This window comes from Trichosurus vulpecula, chromosome 6 (genome assembly GCF_011100635.1).
Source record: "Trichosurus vulpecula isolate mTriVul1 chromosome 6, mTriVul1.pri, whole genome shotgun sequence".
Taxonomy (NCBI): domain Eukaryota; kingdom Metazoa; phylum Chordata; class Mammalia; order Diprotodontia; family Phalangeridae; genus Trichosurus; species Trichosurus vulpecula.
In genome coordinates this window covers 169,986,378-170,005,284 of record NC_050578.1, presented here as the reverse complement: position 1 = coordinate 170,005,284, position 18,907 = coordinate 169,986,378, and the positions used below count along the sequence as shown (strand labels likewise).

Here is an 18,907-nt window from a genome sequence, read left to right as displayed (position 1 = left end):
TTAAGCAAGTTCCTCCCTCAATGGGCTCTATGTGACTCAGGATGTATCACAGCTGTGAGCTGGGCCAGAGCTCAAAGCAGGTCACATAGGACTATTAATGGATGGGCAAGATCTTCCTATTCCATTAACATTACAACCATAACAATCCAAAATTTTGCTGTCAACTGAGCCAATGGATGCACATGTCCCTCAGTAACTTTTAGTTTTCAGGCCAATCAGAAAATGGTTGCTGTGTAGACTTGGGAGACATCCTTAGTGCTTTTCTAATTGGAGAAGAGAAAATGGGCAGGCTCTGCTAAGTCATAGTTTTTCCTCTTGGGGGCCATATTGAATACCTACACAGCACATAGGATAGGCCTAGTGACCATGTGTGTGGGGCGGCTTCTCCTTCATTTTGCCTATGAGGAGAAAGCCTGGATTCCTCCCTGTGACCAGAGAACCAGGAGTATTAAAGTATAAAGGCTCAGTTCTCTGTAAAGACCTAATTTTAGCATTTCAAGGTCTCTCCGTGCTTAAAACTTATTTCCAATGATCTAAATACTTTCCATTATGTTGTTTAGCCTAATAACATGCTTTCATGGAATTAATTTACAGTCGATAGGTGAGGTAAGCCTGTAATGCCTTGTTAGCCATCCACAAGCATATATCTTGTTTTCCCTACTGGACTGGAAGCTATTTGAGGGCAGGGACAGCAATTTGTACTTCTTTGTATTTTTTATATTACCTAGCACAGTGCTGTGTAATAAGAGGTTCTCAATATGTATTTGTAATTGATTCTCTGAAATTCTATTTATTTCTGGGTAGTGAGTGACCTCTTCAATCTAAGGCATGACAAATTCCTTTAGCTTCCTTTAAATGAATTTAATCACCTTAATTCCTATAATCCCAATTAACAGGAAGGCTAATTGCCTGTACTTTATATTAAGTTTAATTGCCAAGAAATAATACTCTTGGTACAGTTTAGCAAATAGTTCCTAGACCATTTTTTGGGTTTGAAAAAGTGTTTCTGTATCATAGGATTATAGGATGTTTGAGTTGAAAGATATTTTAAAATAATATAGTCTTTCTTTTTCAAATAAGAAAACTGAGACCCAAAGACATTAAAGGATTTGTACAAGGCCATGCACATAGTAGATACAAGAGTCAAAATTCAAACACAGGGCCTCTGACTTCAAATCCAGTTTTCCTTATATTTTTACAGCACCACAACCAAATGATCTGCATTTAGAAAAATATTCAGGGAGGTTTGTGAGATGATGGAAAATCACCCTAATTTCTTTGTTATTTGGGGGAACTGTTTTCTGACTTAATAGTATTAATGATAGGCAAAGAAACTTCTAGGTCTATATCCCAAAGATATCATAAAAACGGGAAAAGGATCCACATGTACAAAAATATTTACAGCAGCCCTTTTTGTGGTGGCCAGGAATTGGACATTGAGGGGAAGCCCATCAATTGGGAAATGGCTGAACAAGTTGTGGTACATGAATATAATGGAATACTATTGTGTATAAGAAATAGTGAGCAGGTGGACTTCAGAAAAACCTGGAAAGACTTATACGAACTGATGCTGAGTGCGGGGAGCAGAACCAGGAGAACATTGTACACAGTAACAACCACATTGTGTCACGACTGACTTTGATAGGCTTAGCTCTTCTCAGCAATGCAATAATGTAAGACAATTCCCAAAGACTAATGATAGACAATGCTGTCCACATCCAGAGAAAGAACTTTGGAGTCTGAATGCAGTCAGAAGCACACTATTTGCTCTCCTTTTCTTTTGTTGTTTTGTTTTATTTCTTCTTTCTCATGGTTCCTCCCATTGGTTCTAATTCTTCTTTACATCATGACTAATATGAAAATATGTTTAATATGAATTATAAGTAGAGCCTATATCATATTGCATGCCATCTTGGGGAGGGGAGAAGAAAAGGAGGGGGAGAAAATTTAAAATTCAAAATCATACGGAAGTGAATGTTGAAGACTAAAAATAAATAAGTTAATTTCTTTTTAAAATGTTTAATTATTTTTCAAGGTGAAAAAACTGTTCTTTGGAGAAAGGGTTAAAGCAGCTGAGAAAGTCTTATTTCCTTTGTTAGGTCACAGAATAAAAATCAGTTGCTTAGTTCCTCAATCAAAAATAAACAAGCCCACTAACAAAAGAATCAAAGGTATTTTTAGGGAGGCAGCCTAAAAGCCTGGGAAATTCATGGAGCTGTCTGCTTTTAATATTAATCTTCCTGAAAGAGTTGAAGACAGCATGATATAAGAGCAACAACAACAATAAACATTTACTCTAATTGACATTTTAAATCTCCAAGTGCCAGTGACAATGGAGTCCCAATGACAAGTAAATCTGCATTCATTTTCCCTTCAAACTTTTTGGATTCCTGGGTGGCAAAACAAAAAAACAAAAACAAAAAAATGAAACAAACCGAAACAAAAAAGCCTCAGCACTTGATTGGGATTAGGACACCCGGATTCTGCCGAAGGATTATAGGTGTGGAGTTGAAAAGATACCACAGGGGTCATCTAGTCCATACCCTCTCATTTTACCAAGGGGGAAACTGAGGCCCAAAGAGGTGTAAGGATTGGCTCAAGATGATGCAGGTAATAAGTGGCAGACTCAGGATTTGAACCCAGGTTCTCTAATTATCAATCCAGTACTCTTTGTACCGAGACATGTGTACTATTTGACCAAGGCTCTCTAAATCTGTTTTCTCATTGATAAAATAGGGATAATATTATACTTGTACAATGTGACTCACAGGGTTATTGTGAGGAAAGTCTCCAGGTTTGACAACTTATATTCCAATGTTCTGAGAGACATTGCAGACATGATTGCAGAACCGTCGTTGGGAACATTGAAGAAGTTATGGTAGAAGAGGTATCAGAAAACTAGAGATAAGCAAGCATTGCCCCATTTTATAAAATTTTTTTAAAAGGGTCCAGGCAAGGTATGGTGCACAGCTGTAGTCCCTGCCAGTGGGGAGGCTAAGGCTGGTGTTTCGTTCAGGAGCTCTGAGCTATAGTAAGTCTAAAGTCCAGCACCACCACCACCACTCCCTCTTCTTTGAAGCTGTCTTTAATGCCAGCACTTGAAATCTTAGTCATCTGATTTCATAGCACTTTAGATTCCTCTAATTTGCATTAGAATCATTTGTACGTATTTTTCTCTCCCCTTACTTAAGTGCCCAAAACATGGGAGTTGACAGTGCCTCTCTTTTCTGCCCCGGTCAAAACATCCCTGGAATGTTGTGTTTAGTTATTGGCATCATATTTTTTTTCTTTTTTGTTTTTGAAAGAGGAAGGCAGGGCAATTGGGGTTAAGTGACTTGCCCAAGGTCACACAGCTAGTACGTGTGTCAAGTGTTTAAGGTTGGATTTGAACTCCGGTCCTCCTGATTCCAGGGCCAGTGCTCTATTCACTGCACTACCTAGCTGCCCCAGCATCATATTTTTTAAATAGTATTTTATTTTTTCCAGGCACATGTAAAGACAATTTTTAACATTTTAAATCAAATTTTGAGTTCAAAATTTTCTGCCTCCCTCCCTTCCCTCTCCCCAGTCAGCAATTTTATAGTTTATATATGTTGGCATCATATTTTAGGAAGGACATTTACAAACCGAAAAATGTCCAGAAGAATGTGATCAGAATAAAGAACCTTGAGGTCGTGTTAGACAAGGATCAATTGAAAGAAATGATTTTTTTTCATGTGAGTGAACCTGGCGTAGTACATGGAATGCTGACCTTGAAATCAGGATGATCTGGGTTCCAATCATGCCACAGACACCTACTAGTGTGACTATGGACAGGTGAGTCACTTGACATCTCTGAGACTTTCCATCTGATCCTCATCTTTCCATAGTGAAGACACAATAGCTATTCTTCAAGTAAGAGAAAGGCTGTTTTGTGGAAGAGGAATTAGCTATGTACTGCTTGGCTCTAAAGGGCCAAATTGGTGAATGGAAGCAGCGAGAAAAACGTCCTAACAATTAAAGTTCTCCAAGAATGGAAATGGCTGCCTGAGGAGATAGTAGGCACTACTCACTAAAAGTCTTCAACTAAAAGTTGGATGACCTCTTGTTGAATATGGTATACAGAGAATTCCTCTACAAGTGGGGTTGGACCAGATGACCTCTGGGTACCATTCCACCTCTGAGCTTCTGGGATTCTGTGAAGAACTAGGCCTGGTTCATATTGATCTTTGAAGCTACTAAGGTGTCTCACACAGTGCTCTACTGCATAAATTTATCTTGAATGAATAAATTAAAGTTCTTTACTTACAATAAGTTTAAAAGAACTGCAAAAAAAGTACAAGAATAAAAAGAGAAGCCTGGTTAGGATTTCTTGGGTCTTCTTAGACCCTTCTCAGGGTCTTTTTTATACCTGCTGAGTCAATATTCTGTAATTTGATTTTGGTTTTCTCTAGTTTACCAAAGATGACTCTGGAAAGTCGTCAATGATTTCCTCGTCTCCAAATCCAATGGTCTTTTCCCATCAATCTTCTTTGACTTCTCTATAATACTACACTGCTGACCACTCCCTCCTTCTTGGAACCATGTCCTCCCTTTGATTCTGTGGTTTTCTTCCAATCTTTCCAACCATTCTTTTCCCATTCTTTTTGGGTTTCTTTTCACTTCTGGTTTCTAAATCAGTGTATTCACCAAGGTTTTGTCCTCAACTCTTCTTCCACATGACGTCTTGCGGAAATCCCTCCATTCCTATGGATTCAGTTATCACCTTTACATAAATAACCCTCAGGTGTCTATTCCTGACTTCTTATTTCCTTCATAATTTCCAGTTTCATATATCCAGCTCCTTGCTGGTCATTTCTACTTAGGATGTTCCCCTGTGACCTCAGTATGTCTAAAAGTGAACCCATGTAAGCCCTGAAAGCAGATAACCTCTCCTAACTTCCCTATTTCTAATCATCTATTGTCATTATCCCAATTATCTAGGGTCAAAATCCTAAAATTAATTTTTACTCTAACTTCTCCCTTGTTCCCCATATCCAATTAGTCATCATGTCCTATCAATTCTTGTTTTAAACTGTCTTTCCAATCTTTCCTTTCCTTTTCATTCTTATCCCTACTAACCCAAGTGAAGTCCTCATCCCTTGTTTGTGTAAAACTCCTCACAGGACCTACCTTTTTACATGTGTTTCAGTTAAAAGCTCTGGGCTTGCAGAATCACAGGACTTGGAGGTGAAAAGAAACTTAAGAGATTAGCTGGTTTGATTTCATTTTACAAATGAGGAATCAGCCTCAGTTAAAGTGATATCATAGGCAACTCAAACTCAACATGTCTGAAACAGAACCCATTGTCTTTCTCCCTCCAACCCCCACCCAAACCCTCTTCCAAACTTCCTTATTTCTGTTAAGGACACAGTCATCCTTCTAGTTCATAACCTCAGGATCGTTCTCTATTCCTCACTCTCCCTTACCCCACATATTCAGCCATTTGGCAAGGTTTGTCCATTTTATTTCCACATCTTTCATATATGTCCCCTTTACCTCTTTCTCTAAGATTATCACCCTCCATCAGGCCCTTATCACTTACCAAGCACTTTGCAATAGCCTCCTAATTGGTTTCTTTGTCTCCAAGACCTTCCTTCTCCAATCCATTCTTCATATAGCTGATAAACTGGTATTACCAAAGCAAACATCTGACCAAGTTACAGCCCTACTCCATTAACTCCAGCGATTGACTGCCTATTACTTCTAAGATTAGATACAAATCCTTCTGTTTGACATTGAAAACAGTGTCACAGTCTGGTTCCAGCCTGTCTTTCTAGACTTACTTTACATTGCTTTATCCATATTCTTTACAGTCAATACAAAACGAACTTATTACCGTTCCTCACATGGTGATCCCTCTCTCATTTTCAAGCCTTTGCACAGCCTGTCTTCCATGACTAGAATGTACTCCTGTTCACCTCCATCTCTGGAATCCTGTTTCCTTCAAAGCCTAGTCAAGTACTGTCTCCTATATGAAATCTTTCCCATTCCCTCCAGTTGTTAATGCCTCTCCCTACCAAAAATTACCATGTCTTTTTTTTTGGTGTATACTTTTACATACTTACATGTGTTCATATTGTCACCCTTGACGGAATGCAACAATAATGATGATGATAGCTAATATTTATTTTATATAACTATAATTGACCTTAAAAGGTTTGTAAAGTGCTTCACAATTATCTTATTTGATCTCCGCAATAATCCTGGGGTGGGTAGGGGCTATTATCAGTCCCATTTTGCAGATAAAGAAACAGTGGCAGGCAGAGATTTAGTGACTTGCCCTGGGTCACACAGTAAATGCTGAAGGCAGGGTTCAGACAGCTCTTCCTAACTCCAAGACCAGTCTTCTATTGACTCTGGTACCCAGCTATAAGCTTTTTAAGGTCAGGAACTATTTCACTTTTGCGTTTGTTTCTCCAGCACTAAACACAGTATGTGGCATGTAGTAGGGTCTTAATAAATGCATTTTGATCAGTTAATTGACTAAGCATGGTACAGTGGAGAGATTACTGACTCTGGAGGTAGAGGACCTGAGTTTGAATCTTCTTTTTGGTGTTTACTACCTGTGTGACCTTGGACAAGTCACTTAACTTCCCTGGGCCTCAGTTTCCTTATCTGAAAAAAGGCATTGGACTAAATGGCTTATGAGATCCTTCTCTCCTCCAAATCTGTGATCTTATGGTCTTCCCCTTTCTACTCACCCCCATTCAAGATTCATTACCTTTTCCCATCCATTGTCATAGCTTCCCACACAGACTTCCTGCTTCCTTTCCATCCCCTACCCAGCTATCAAAATAATTACGGGCCTGGCCATATTACTTTCTTGCTCAAAATCCTTCTTGTTGTTCAGTCATTTTTCAGTCACGTCCAACTCCTTATGACCCCATTTGGGTCAAATTTGCCCTTTCCTTCTCCAGTTCATTTTACAGATGAGAAAACAGGCAAACAGGGTCAAATGACTCACCCAGAGTCACACTACTAGTAAGTGTCTGAGGCAGATTTGAACTCAGACTTTCCTGACTTCAAGCCAGGTGCTCTATCCACTGTGCCATCTAGGTGCCCCCCCCCCAAATTCTTCGGTGATTCCCTATTGCATTTAAGATAAAATGCAAATTCCTCAGCCTGGCATTTAAGGTTCTCTACTGTCTGGCTCCTATTACCTACCTTTCTAGCTGAATTTCATGTTATTCCTCTTCATGTACTCCATGTTCCAACTTTGGACTATGGACTATGAGATGTTCCATGAACTTGACTGATGTTCCATCTCCCTTATCTTCATCCCTGGAACACATTCCTCTCGGAATCCTTGCCTTTCTTTGAGACCCAAGTCTGGCTCCCCCTCCTCTGTCAAGCCTTCCTTGAAATCCTCTGTAGTCTTCCACTTCTCTATCTACTTGCACATTGTACTCCCCCTATAAACAGATGACATTCTTGATGGAAGGGGCTGTTTAGTTTTTGTCTTTGTATATCCATTACTTAACACTTAACTACCTCACAGGTAGTATGCACTTAGTAAATATTTATTGAACCAATGTGAGTCCACACAGGTTTGCAAAACTCTCTATTCAAAGAATCAAAGATTCCTCTTGAAGGTCAGGGAGACTTCATGCCGTCCACTACAAATATATTTTTATTGGCAACAGAAAAGAGATAAAATTGGGCAGAACAACTCTAACTCACATGTACTGTGAGAAGGAAATCACTAGGTGATAAAGCAAACATATATTTTATTATTCTTGCCCACTATGAAATATGATGCCACAGAATAGACAAAGATTAGAAAAAAAAGATTATCCAGGAAAATTCTCGAGTTTCTTTAAGGGAACCATGAGATAATGAGAGCTTCTAATTGGCAGAAAACATCTGAAATACAGCTGTAGTCCACCACTCTCACTGAATATTCTGGCAAGAGTATGATATACTAGTAATAGTATGACTTTTTAGTGTGTGACAAGAATTGCAAGTTCTACCAAGGTAAGATCAGGGGGAAAAATCACTGAAGAAAATATAAATATGGCTCCAGGTAAAGAATGCAAAAGAATTGAAATGCCTTTAATAAATGTACTATACAATTTATGCTAGTACCTCCCATTGCATTGATTATCTTGCCTCTTTCCAAACTCCACCCCCTCAGGAGAAGGACATAAATAAGTTAACAGAAGGGTCTCCAGAGATCTACAGAGGGCAGTCGCTTATGTACAATAATAATTTAACTGATGGAGCAAATAGTTGAAAAAAGGAACTGAAACTTGAGCTCAGAATTATTTGCCTTGTCCATAAAAGGAGATTTTTGAATGTCACACATGCTCCACCAATGTTTGAAGACACAGTTCACTAATTCTCTCCTTGTATGGATTTGAGTAGTCATAAATTTTGAATATGAATGGTAACCAATTTGCTATAAATGTAAATTCTGTTTGTAAATTGCAAATAATTCCAACCTCTCTGTTGGTATGACGAAACGTAGCATATTAAATATTGTAGCTATCTTTTTTTTTAACTCTCCTGTGTTTGCTACCTTTTCTCTCTCAAAAAGCATTTTCAGAAACCTGGTTTTGTAGAAATGATGTCAATATGCTGTGATTTCTGACCTAAATTTCAGTCCTCCTTCTTGTCACGAAGAACACTTCTTATTAATTAGAAGTTCAGAATGCTGGCTCTTGGACTTCCTTTCCTATGATAACAAAAACATTAATGGTCAAATCAAGTAACAATGTATTGAGGATTCCCTGCAGTATGCCCTTTTCTTTACCCATTTACCCATCAACCTCTCAAATTTTGGATGTGAACCCATTAGACAGATTTTTTCCAAATTTGTCCACAGAATACACAAATGATGATGTTCTCAAGGATCTGAGTTAAAAGTGGTGATCTTTTGAGTATAATAGGAAAAATTAAGCCTATCTTCATACTGAAAAAATGTAACATATTTCTTAATCATAAGTGAAAATAATGCTTTGCTGTCCTAACTCAGTGATATATAATCCCCTGGCATCTTCATTTATAGGGCTGTATATAATGACTCTGTTCAGAGCACCCCAAATATCCAGTGGTCGCTTAACGTAGGAGAAGGATTTAACAGAGCACATTCTTGTTCCCTGGACTGTCAGGTTCTGTTTCTACAGACAGGTTATCTGGTTTCCCACCCCAAGCCAGACGGCTGTAAGACCCTTCCCCTGAGTTCAGCCACAACAGTGTCTTTGATCTGTTTGTACAGACTTTGGCTTACAATTGTCATTCCACTTTCTCAGGTCAGTCCTACTCCCACTGGGTCCCTCAACAGCCCCTGTGGATAGACCCTTGCTGTCCTATTCTCAAACATGACATACATTCTTACCAGCACTTTTGTGAAAATAAAATGAGTTGAAAGGATGTTAAAAAACCTTTGAACAAATTAAAGGGGCTGTTACAAAGGTAAGGTATAGAATAGTATTATAGTATTTTCAATTTTAGATGGTCTTGTTATAAGAACAGCATTTGTATGCTGCTGGCTTGTTCTGTGTGAAGAAAGGGGTTCTCTAGCGCTGTAACCAGAGAGTGGGACCACAGGAGGTGAAGGATACTGTTTCAGTGGCCATTGGCCAGGTCTGATATCTTTGAAAATTCAGGATGATGCTGGGAGGTGATGTGGGGCAGACTAAAGTATAGTAAACTTTAAATAACATCCATAATCTTTTGACCTGATGGTGACTTCCTTTTGGTACTAAATATACTTTGCATCATGACATTTTTAAGCTTAATGCCAAACTGAGCAATCTCCACACGACGTATCCCTCTCTGTCCATTCAGGCAGCGTAAGAGGCACCCATTTGGCTCCCTTTTCAGAGGGGACCTCTTTAGACATCCCTCTTTAGATAAAGGGTTCTGTGATTTGTCTCATTCTCCTGTTTGGGGGATTTATCATATTGCCTAAAAGGAATCATGGGCCAATGCCAAAGAAAATAAAATGAAGAAAATGCAAAGTGAGACACAGCAGGAATAAGTTACAGAAGATAGATACTAGACAAATACCAGCATCCACTCACTTCCTTAGACTGTATAGTGTGGTTATTTCTATGATTCAAGTTAGTGGATCACAAGTTATAGATTTAGAGCTGGAAATGACCTTAGAGGCCAACCTCCTTATTGTTTATAAGTTAGGAAAATGAGGCTCAAAGAAATTCAGTGATTTGCCCAAAGGTCATTTTATAATTTAGTGGATAACTTCTGAGAGTAGCTATGAAACCCAAATTCATTACTCTCAGCATTTACTAAGTACCTACTATAAACCAGGGCTGGATACAAATACAAAGAAGGACATAATGCCTATTGACAAAGGACTGGTAAAGAATGTCCCCAAACTGGGCTAGGCTACTCTTTGGACAACTGACTTTCAGTCCATCTTGGAGGCCATATGGGAAGTTTTTCCAAACTTGTGCTCAGTTAGTACAGCATTGGAGAATCCAGAGCCACCTTGGCATCACAATGAGGTATTATAAAAGGACTTTAGTGCAAAACATACCTATGATGAATCAAACATCAAATGAGGAAAATAGGAACGTGTTCTTTTTTTAAAAATTATTTTTATTCTGAACTTAAACACCAAATAAATGGGCATTTCTATATACACAGCAGAAGAGAAAAAGAGAATTGTACATAATATCGCAGGTTTTTAAGAATAAGTTCAACATGTAGCTTTCACAGCTGTCCTGCATGTCTGTGCTTCTTTCTGGCCTCAATAGGATACATTCTCCATGGACCAATACAAGCAATTGAAATGACTTACCACCATCCCTTCAATAAGCCTGTGCTTTCCCAGTTCTCTACCTTTGCTCAAGTTATGTCCATCTAGAACATCCTGCCCCTCCTTCCATGCCTAGTTCAAATCTTATCTTTGACAGGAAGCATTTCCTGGTGACCATACCCTGAATTTCTATAGCTCTTACACTTATTTACCTATTGCCTGGCATATGTATTTATCTCCTCTCTGCCTAAACCATAAGTTTCTTAAAGGAGCTATCTACTCTCTTACAGTTTTTTTTTTAAATATGATCCATACCAGTGCTTTTCAAAGTAACCTTTATTAAGCATCTATTAATCAACTGCAGCACCACATAAAGTTTAATTGTCGCTGAGTCATTTTATGCACAGAATATTGCAACCTTCTGGATGAGATCCTTAGCTACTCAAAAAGAATTTGGCCTATTTATCCACATAGGAAAAGTGAAATAGAGAATGCCTGCTCTCCTGATTATGGTACATAGTCAGACTGACACTGCAAATGGACAGTAAGTTGAATTCAGACTTTTAAATAGGAGAAAAAGAGCAGGCTAGATTACCTTCTGGAAAATGCAAAGCCCCTTTAATGACATCAAATGTTGAGAAACAAAGGTCTGTTTAAAAAAAAAAAAACAATATTCTACTTGCACTGTTGGGTGGCCACAAGTCAAGGAACAAGGTATGTAGTCTGGAGATTTAAAAATGAGTATCACTCAGAGGACAATGGAGAGAGTGAGCAATGGGTATGAGCAAGATGCAACATGTAACCATGGTCGTTAAAGAAATGTGTGACAGAAAAAGATGGGCTATTCACATGTCCAGAGCAAGGGATGACCAACAAGCTGCCCTTGTGTTCCACTGGTAGGTCAGGGCAAAGTGAAGATAGCTTTGGACAAAAGTCCCACAGGATGGGCAGGTTGTGATCTGCATTGTAGAAAGCAAACTTCCACACTAATGAGATCACAAATCCATTTCTGTGCTTGGTTATGTGTTGCTGAAAATATAGATATGCTGCTTCCTATTGGATATGTGTCATTGAGCTGCTAAAACCACCACCAACACCATCACTGCTACTACCACCAATAACACCCTGTATGTTGCCCCTCTTCAAGGCTGAAAAAATCATGCCCCTGATTTTGTGAAATAAACTTAGGTCAGATCAAGTAGGCCAATCACTTCACTTAGCAACCATGGAACAGTACTGTTTTTCCCCCACCCCCTACATTTCTTTTTGTAGTCCCGCTCACCTGTCTTTTGATTACAAGGGACCTAATCTCTTGTCATCGATTTTTCACTTCTATGTTCCCCAAGAAAGTGGCTTTTTTTTTTATTCTATGACCCAAATTTCTCCAATTCAACCATCTGTCTATTGCAATATTCTCATGATTGATTTTAAAGTTGAGAGGGACCTTAGAGGCCATAGAATATTACTCTTTTACAGAATAGGAAACTGAGACACGGAGCACTTAAGTCACTTGGCTAGGTTTACACAGTTGATTATTGTCTTTTCTGGATTTACCTGTATTTTATGGTCTAAATGTCATCCTGAGGTGGAGAAGGGGGAAGAGTGTGGCTAAGACTGACAATGCAGATTTGGTGCTTTGAGAAGCCAAACCAGGGTTTTCTGAAGATCGTTTTGGACATCTGTAGTGTGCTTCTTTTCTCTACCAAATTCCCTGAGATGTTCTGCCCCTGTTTCAGGTCCGCAGGAACATTTAGGGTTGTGGTGTTGTTGCTTTTTGGGGGGAGTGTTTTACCCTTCTTACTTGGCCCTTCACAAGTCTCTGGGTGATATGGAGGTGCATTCCGACAAGGCCCCTGCCCTCAATTCCTTTTCCCCCACCTTTTCCATGGAGGTGAGGGAGGAGAGGAGTGGTACAGAAAAGGCGAAAGTGAATTAGGGGTGGGGAGAACAGAGCAGAGGTATCCCACCGCCTGATAGTTATGTCAGTAGCTGGGAAGAGAAGAGGGTGCAGACCAGGCCTTAATAACTGTTCCCTGCTCTTGGCTGGCCTGCTATAAATAGATGGCCGGGTACAGGCTGTGCAATCAGACCTCCCTCTGAGAGTCAGCAAAGTGCATACAGACACACACACGCGCTCCCAAACCCGCGACGGCCCAGATTCTAATCCTGGCGGGGCAGCTGCTTGGATAGAACGCAGGCTGCGGCCATATCCCCAGCGCGTGCTGTTCTCCTCTCCCCTGGGCCAGGAAGCTAGGGGCCGGGTGGGGAAGAGAAGGTGGTGAAACGGGATGGAGAAAAAGCAAGTGGCTGTCCAGGAGGGGTAGGTTGGGAACGGCCCACTCTGTCTCCATCACCTCTCCCCTGCCAATCCACTCCCACCTGCCCTCGGCGGCCTTAAGAGTTTGCAGCTCCTCTTGCCCAGCCAGAGTCCGCTCTCTTCCTGGGCCCCGGGGGCACCGTGCCCCAGGACGGGGCTGGCCGAGAGGGAGGCCGAGGCGATGCACCCGCCAGACCCGCACTGCAGCAGCTGTTTCCTGCATGTGACGGGCCCGGGACGTCGTCCTGCCGCCTGGGAAAAAGTCACAAGGTAGAGTGGCGGAGGCCACCAGGGCTGTGCCATCCCGGCCCGGGCGCATCTCTCTGCTTTCTTTCCTGCCTCCCCTACTCAAGCCTCGGCTACCCCGCGCTCTCCAGATTACAAAGAGGAAACGCGAGCTCTGTACAGACATCTCCTCCCTCTCCCCCTCCTCCTCCTCCCCCCCCCCCTTCCCTCTTCCTCCGCCTCCCTAGGGCCCCCGCCCGGCGGGTGCCACTGCTTCCCAGACCGGTGCCTGTTGCTGCTGTGCTGCTGCTGCTGTTGCTGCTGCTCCTGCCGCTGCCACTGCCGCCGCCGCCGCGGAGAGAATTGATTGCATCGTAAGAGGAGCAGGAGGACTCAGAGGGGCCCCGCTCGGGCCCCTCTGCGCAGAGATCGGAGTGGAGCCTGCCCCGCAGGATGGACAGAAAGCCTGAGCCCGCCTCTCCTCCCTGCTCGCCTGGAGCTGGTCCACGGGGGCTGTCGCTGGGAACCTGCCCCGCTCTGGTCCTGCTCCTCTCTCTGAGCCGCGCGGGGGAAGGCAGCAGGTAGGCAGGAGCCCGGGGCGGGGGGTGGGGGGATTTACGCAAGAACCCTTGTGTCTTTCCTACCCCCTCCTCCGCCTCGACCTTACCTCCTTTATCACTGAACAGCCTGACCTCTCAGCCCCCTTCCCTGGAGCTCTTTGGCTGGAGGTTTTTGGAAAAAGCTGTGAACAGAATGGGTCAGCCCAGTTGTGTTTCGGTCTCCGGCTCCCAGTGGGTTCCAGAGCAGCAGGAAGTTAATTTGCCGCCTTCGGATGCGCCTGCCTGCCTGCCTGCCTGCCCAGCCCCAGGCCACTTTGATGAAAGCGAAAGTGTCACGTACCGAACGATCCAGCCGGCGGCTCCTCCTCGCCCTTTTATCCTTTCTTCCCTCCCCGGTCCTACCTGATGCTTTCTCAATTTTTTTCCTCATTTCAACTTACCCTGTTGCTGGCCACAGTATTGTCTACTTTAAGATTCATGTCTTCCTTCTCTCTCTCCACCTTCCCGAACATCTTACTTGGCATCACGTTTTTACAACCGCTAAAAATTGGGAATGGGGGAGGGGGCAAAGTAAAATCCAGGCAACCTTTAAAAGTGAAATGTTAAGGGATGAACTTTCCTCCTGCTCAGCCAAGCAGAGAGCTGCCAAGTGTAGCACTATCCTCATCTTCAAAGAGTTCCTACTATGTTACGTTGTGTTTTATTTGTTAAAAGCCTCTTCCTGCTCAACATGTGACTGTGAGCTAGCAACAAAAATCTGAAGAATCAATGATATTTTTGATCCATTGAAGGTATCAGTATGTCTCACTGGTTGAGGTTTTTCCTGTAGTTAGTAATGTGAAGCATCTCATTCTCTACAAGAATTATTTGTTAAAGGAATTTGAATGTGATGATAGTCACTCCTAACTCATTACTGAAAAATTTTAAGTACTCAAATTTTTTAATTTAAGTGGACCACAAAGAAACTGAGCTTTCCCCACCCTTTTCAAACTTTCTTCATGTTACCTGAAGGAAAAAGCTTTTGAATGCAACTTTCTTTGTAAAGATCTGGGGTTTTGAGAATTGATATTTAATCTGTTGAAGAAATGCAAACTAATATGAATTTGACAATGGCTACATATTTTTTGTTCTCTTTCATAATTAACGTGAGTAATGTGAAATAAGATTGTACAAGTGTAGTGGCAACAAACTTTTTGGCAGGCTTTGAATGTCAGGCTAAGAATTCATATAAAATACATGTTATAAATTCAAAATTGCATATTTTGTCTTTTGTGGTCTCTGTCCCTTGACTGATTATGCATTCTCTGCGTAATGATAGTTGTGAAACATCCCTACCCCCATTCTCTCTCTCTCTCTCTCTCTCTGTGTGTCTTTAAAATGATGTGACCTTTTAAAGTTTAGGTTACTTATTCATTATTCATCATGATATCTAGTATAATATGCTGGTCTAAAACTATTTTCTGCCAAAATGCTCTCTCATTTCCCCTGAAATTCTTGTTTGACTAGAGAATCACTCCCTAGTAGTTTGTGTTCTTGACTTTATTGAGCACTGGACTTTTGGGTATTTGCTTCTGGGTATTTCTGGTGTGGTTTATTCTGCTGGCCTACATTTAAAAATAGATACTTAACAATTATTTCAAGTTGAATGCTAAAGTAATTTCATTTCCTCATTTTCAAACTGAATCAGGACATATGCTTATTTATATTATATATTCATAGTACAAAAGAGATCTGCACAGCTTAAAAAAATAAACCCTAACCATTTGTCACCTGTAGGTAGCTCTAGAGCTTGAACAGTGTGACTGTTCAACTGGAATGATATCAACACTGTATGATTCTAAGGGTTATAAAATCTCCCCAAGAGTTTCTGTATCATCATATGAATGGGAAGTGACACATTTTTGTGAAGAGACACCTTTTGAAAATATAAAATAATCTGAAAATGCTCCATAACTAAAACAGATGGCTTGAATGTGACCTAAGTTAGGGGATGAAGTAAAATAAAAAATGATAGAGATTTTCCCAGTCAGTTGCAAACTGATTAAATAAAAAAAATAAAACAGAAGTGAAAGTTTAAATTCTAGGGTTCTAAGATTTGCAAATGGGAACTCCTAAAACCTAATGCCCTATCCCCATTGCACCTTGGGGTTTCCCTTCATTTACAAGGTCCCAAGCATTGCATGGCTTGATTGGGTTTTAGCTGCACCTCTGGTGCCCTTTATAATATTTTCCCATATTTGTCATAATACCCTATAGGATCAGGGGAGGAAATGGGTTGCCGTATCAGTAAGGCAGTAATAACAATGTAGATGATAATTGTCAAAATGCCTATGTAGTGAAAGATCTTCAAGTCTAAATTGCTACTACAGTCACACTGAAAGATGACCTTTCTTTCTACTCCAACCCTGATGTTCAGCATCTGGCAAACCACTTCAGAGAGAAAAGCTAAAATTCGCCTAATGTGGTCAAGGTTATATCCCTGTGCTGGACCATTCAGCTGTGAGTCGTAACCTTCATGTAACCTTACCGTCTCTTTCTTTATTGTATCCATCAGTGATCTACTGAGCATACACCACCAGTGAATGTGGAATACTGGTTCTCTCCTGTGGGAGAGGGTTGTTAGGCCCATCTCCTTTGACTGCCCAATCTCCTTCGAGTTGCAGCATCATATAGCAGATAAGAGTACTAGGCTTAGAGTCAAGAAGACCTTGGGTTCATATCCTGCCTCGATTCTTCTCTAGCTGGGTGACCATAGGTAAATCACTTAAATTCTCAGATCCTTAGTTTCCTAATTTGTGAAATGGGGACAATAAAACTTCTGCCTCATAGTATTGTGAGAATCAAATGAGGTGACATGTTTTAAAACATATACATGAGTTTTAAAGCTCTTAGTCAGTGCCAATTTCATTATATGCCCCATTTTCCCAGCTAATTCCCCTGTATGTTGAAGGTAGAAAAAGAAGGTAGGAAAAATAGCAAAGGAATGTGAAAAGTCCTGTTGGGCATCTGATTGCAGTGAACACCTTTCCTTGAACCTCCGTCTTTCCTCTTCACAGTAATTCAGTCCCAAATCTCCTAACATTCTTGGAAGCTCCACTTCTGCCCTGGTCTTTTAGATGTCTGAATGACCCCAACACAGAAATGATCCATTTGTCAGCTTGAAAGGAGTTTTCCTGACCATCAATGCTTCTGTCCCTTCCTCCTTGACCTTCTCAGGTCGAATGCCTTGTTTAGACCAATACTTGGTCATGTTTTTCTACTTCATGTCTCCTTCTTGTCAGTCAGTGGTCATGAAAAACATAGAGAAGTAGATTCTGCGTATTAACAGGCCTTTGTGACTTAAGTTAAGTTTCTTGTTGTTCAGTCCTGTCTGACTCTTCATGACCCCATGCACCATAGCATGACAATGCTGTCCACAGGGTTTTCTTGGCAAAGATACTGAAATGATTTGCCATTGGATTAAGGCAAACAGGTTAAATGACTTGCCCAGGGTCATATAGCTAGTCAGGTACTCTATCCACTGAGCTACCTCGCTGCCACAAGCTTAGCTGCCTCTGTTTAATATCCAGGGGAAGTATACTGAGGCCATAGCTCTCCAACATGACAATCATAATCATAGCTCACATTTAGATAGTGTATTTAAAGTTTGCAAAGCACTATACATATATTATCTCATTTGATTCTCTTCAAACTGTGAGGGAGGTGCTGTTGTAATCCCCACTTTACAGATGAGAAAACTGAGGTTCAGAGATTAAGAGATTCCCAGATTCACACGGCTAGCAGTTGTCTGAGGCAGGATGCATAGCCAGGCCTTTCTGGACTCTTAAATGCCGCACTCTCCATTGTGCCACATTCCCTCTCCAGGCAGAGAGCATTTGGGCTTTCAGTATGGAGCTACTCAAATGAGACTGGCCAAGATAGTGCTCTTTGATTATAATAATAACATTAAGAGGGCCTGATAGGTCATTTAGTCCAGCCTCCTCATCTTTCTGGTGAAGAAATGAAGATCTGGAAAGACTGAAGCAACTTATCCAAAGTCACATGGCTGATAGGAGCAGATGGCTGGTTTCCTGACATCACCTGCAATCCTCTGTCCACTCTATCATGTTGCCTTATTTAGGCTCCCCTTTGAATCTGGCACACATCTTCCCAAAGAAGTTACTTGTTTATCCTTTAAAGCATATTTTGGAAACCGTGAAAGTCTTTACTTTCCAGCTACCATGACATTTCAAAGCCCAAGTTTCCATTTCAAAGGTCCCTAAATTCAAGGGCAAGATTTCAAAAAGTGAATCAATCAAAAAGCATTTATTTAACATTTGCTATATGCCAGTTACTATGCTAGACACTGGGAATGCAAAGACCAAAGTTAACTAGTTCTTGCCCTCAAGGAATTTACATTCTAAAGAGGGAGACAATTTGTACATCTATAAGTATGTACTGAATAGATCCAAGGCAGGTACCCTGGGCCAGGGGAGTGAAGGGTTGACCAAGAGGCACTAGCAACCCCAGGACCAGGAAAGTCCTCATGAATAAGGTTACACTTGAGTTGAATTTCTCAGGGATTCCACAAGGTGGAAGTGAGGAAATAGAGTTATTCTAGGTATGTAGGACGACCAGTGTAGATTCAAGGAGGAAGGAGGAGTGTTGTGTATAAGAAATCTGCAGAAGAACAGTATGGCTAGATAGCAGAGTGAAGAACAGGGAGTAATGTGTAATAGGGCTGGAAGGGTGAGGCCACGATGGGGCCAGGTTGTAAAGAGCCTTAAATGATCAATGGATGAATTTATATTTGGTCCTAGTGGAAATAGGGAGCCACTGGAGTTTATTGAATGTGGGATAGGATGACATGATCAGACTCGTGCTTTAGGAAAATCTTTCTGATGATTTGTGGAAGATGGATTGGAGTGGGGAGAGACTTCAGGAAGGGAGATCAATTAGGAAGCTGTTGGAGTAGTTCAGGTCAGAGGTGATGGCCTACTAGGCCAGGGTGGTAGTTTTTTGAGTGGAGAAAAAGGACATATGGGAGAGATGCTGTTAGGGAAAAAAAATGACAAGATTTGG

The 18,907-nt window shown here is 41.1% G+C and overlaps 1 protein-coding gene across 1 annotated transcript in view; it reads left to right on the top strand.

The window, feature by feature from the left end:
- The first annotated feature begins 13,028 nt into the window (after positions 1-13,028).
- Positions 13,029-18,907, top strand: part of TBC1D1 (TBC1 domain family member 1) — a 300,647-nt gene continuing 294,768 nt past the window's right edge. Inside the window, exon 1 of the mRNA XM_036763075.1 lies at positions 13,029-13,867. The gene's annotated coding sequence lies outside the window, so the exon portion shown is untranslated. The remainder of the gene's footprint in view (positions 13,868-18,907) is intronic.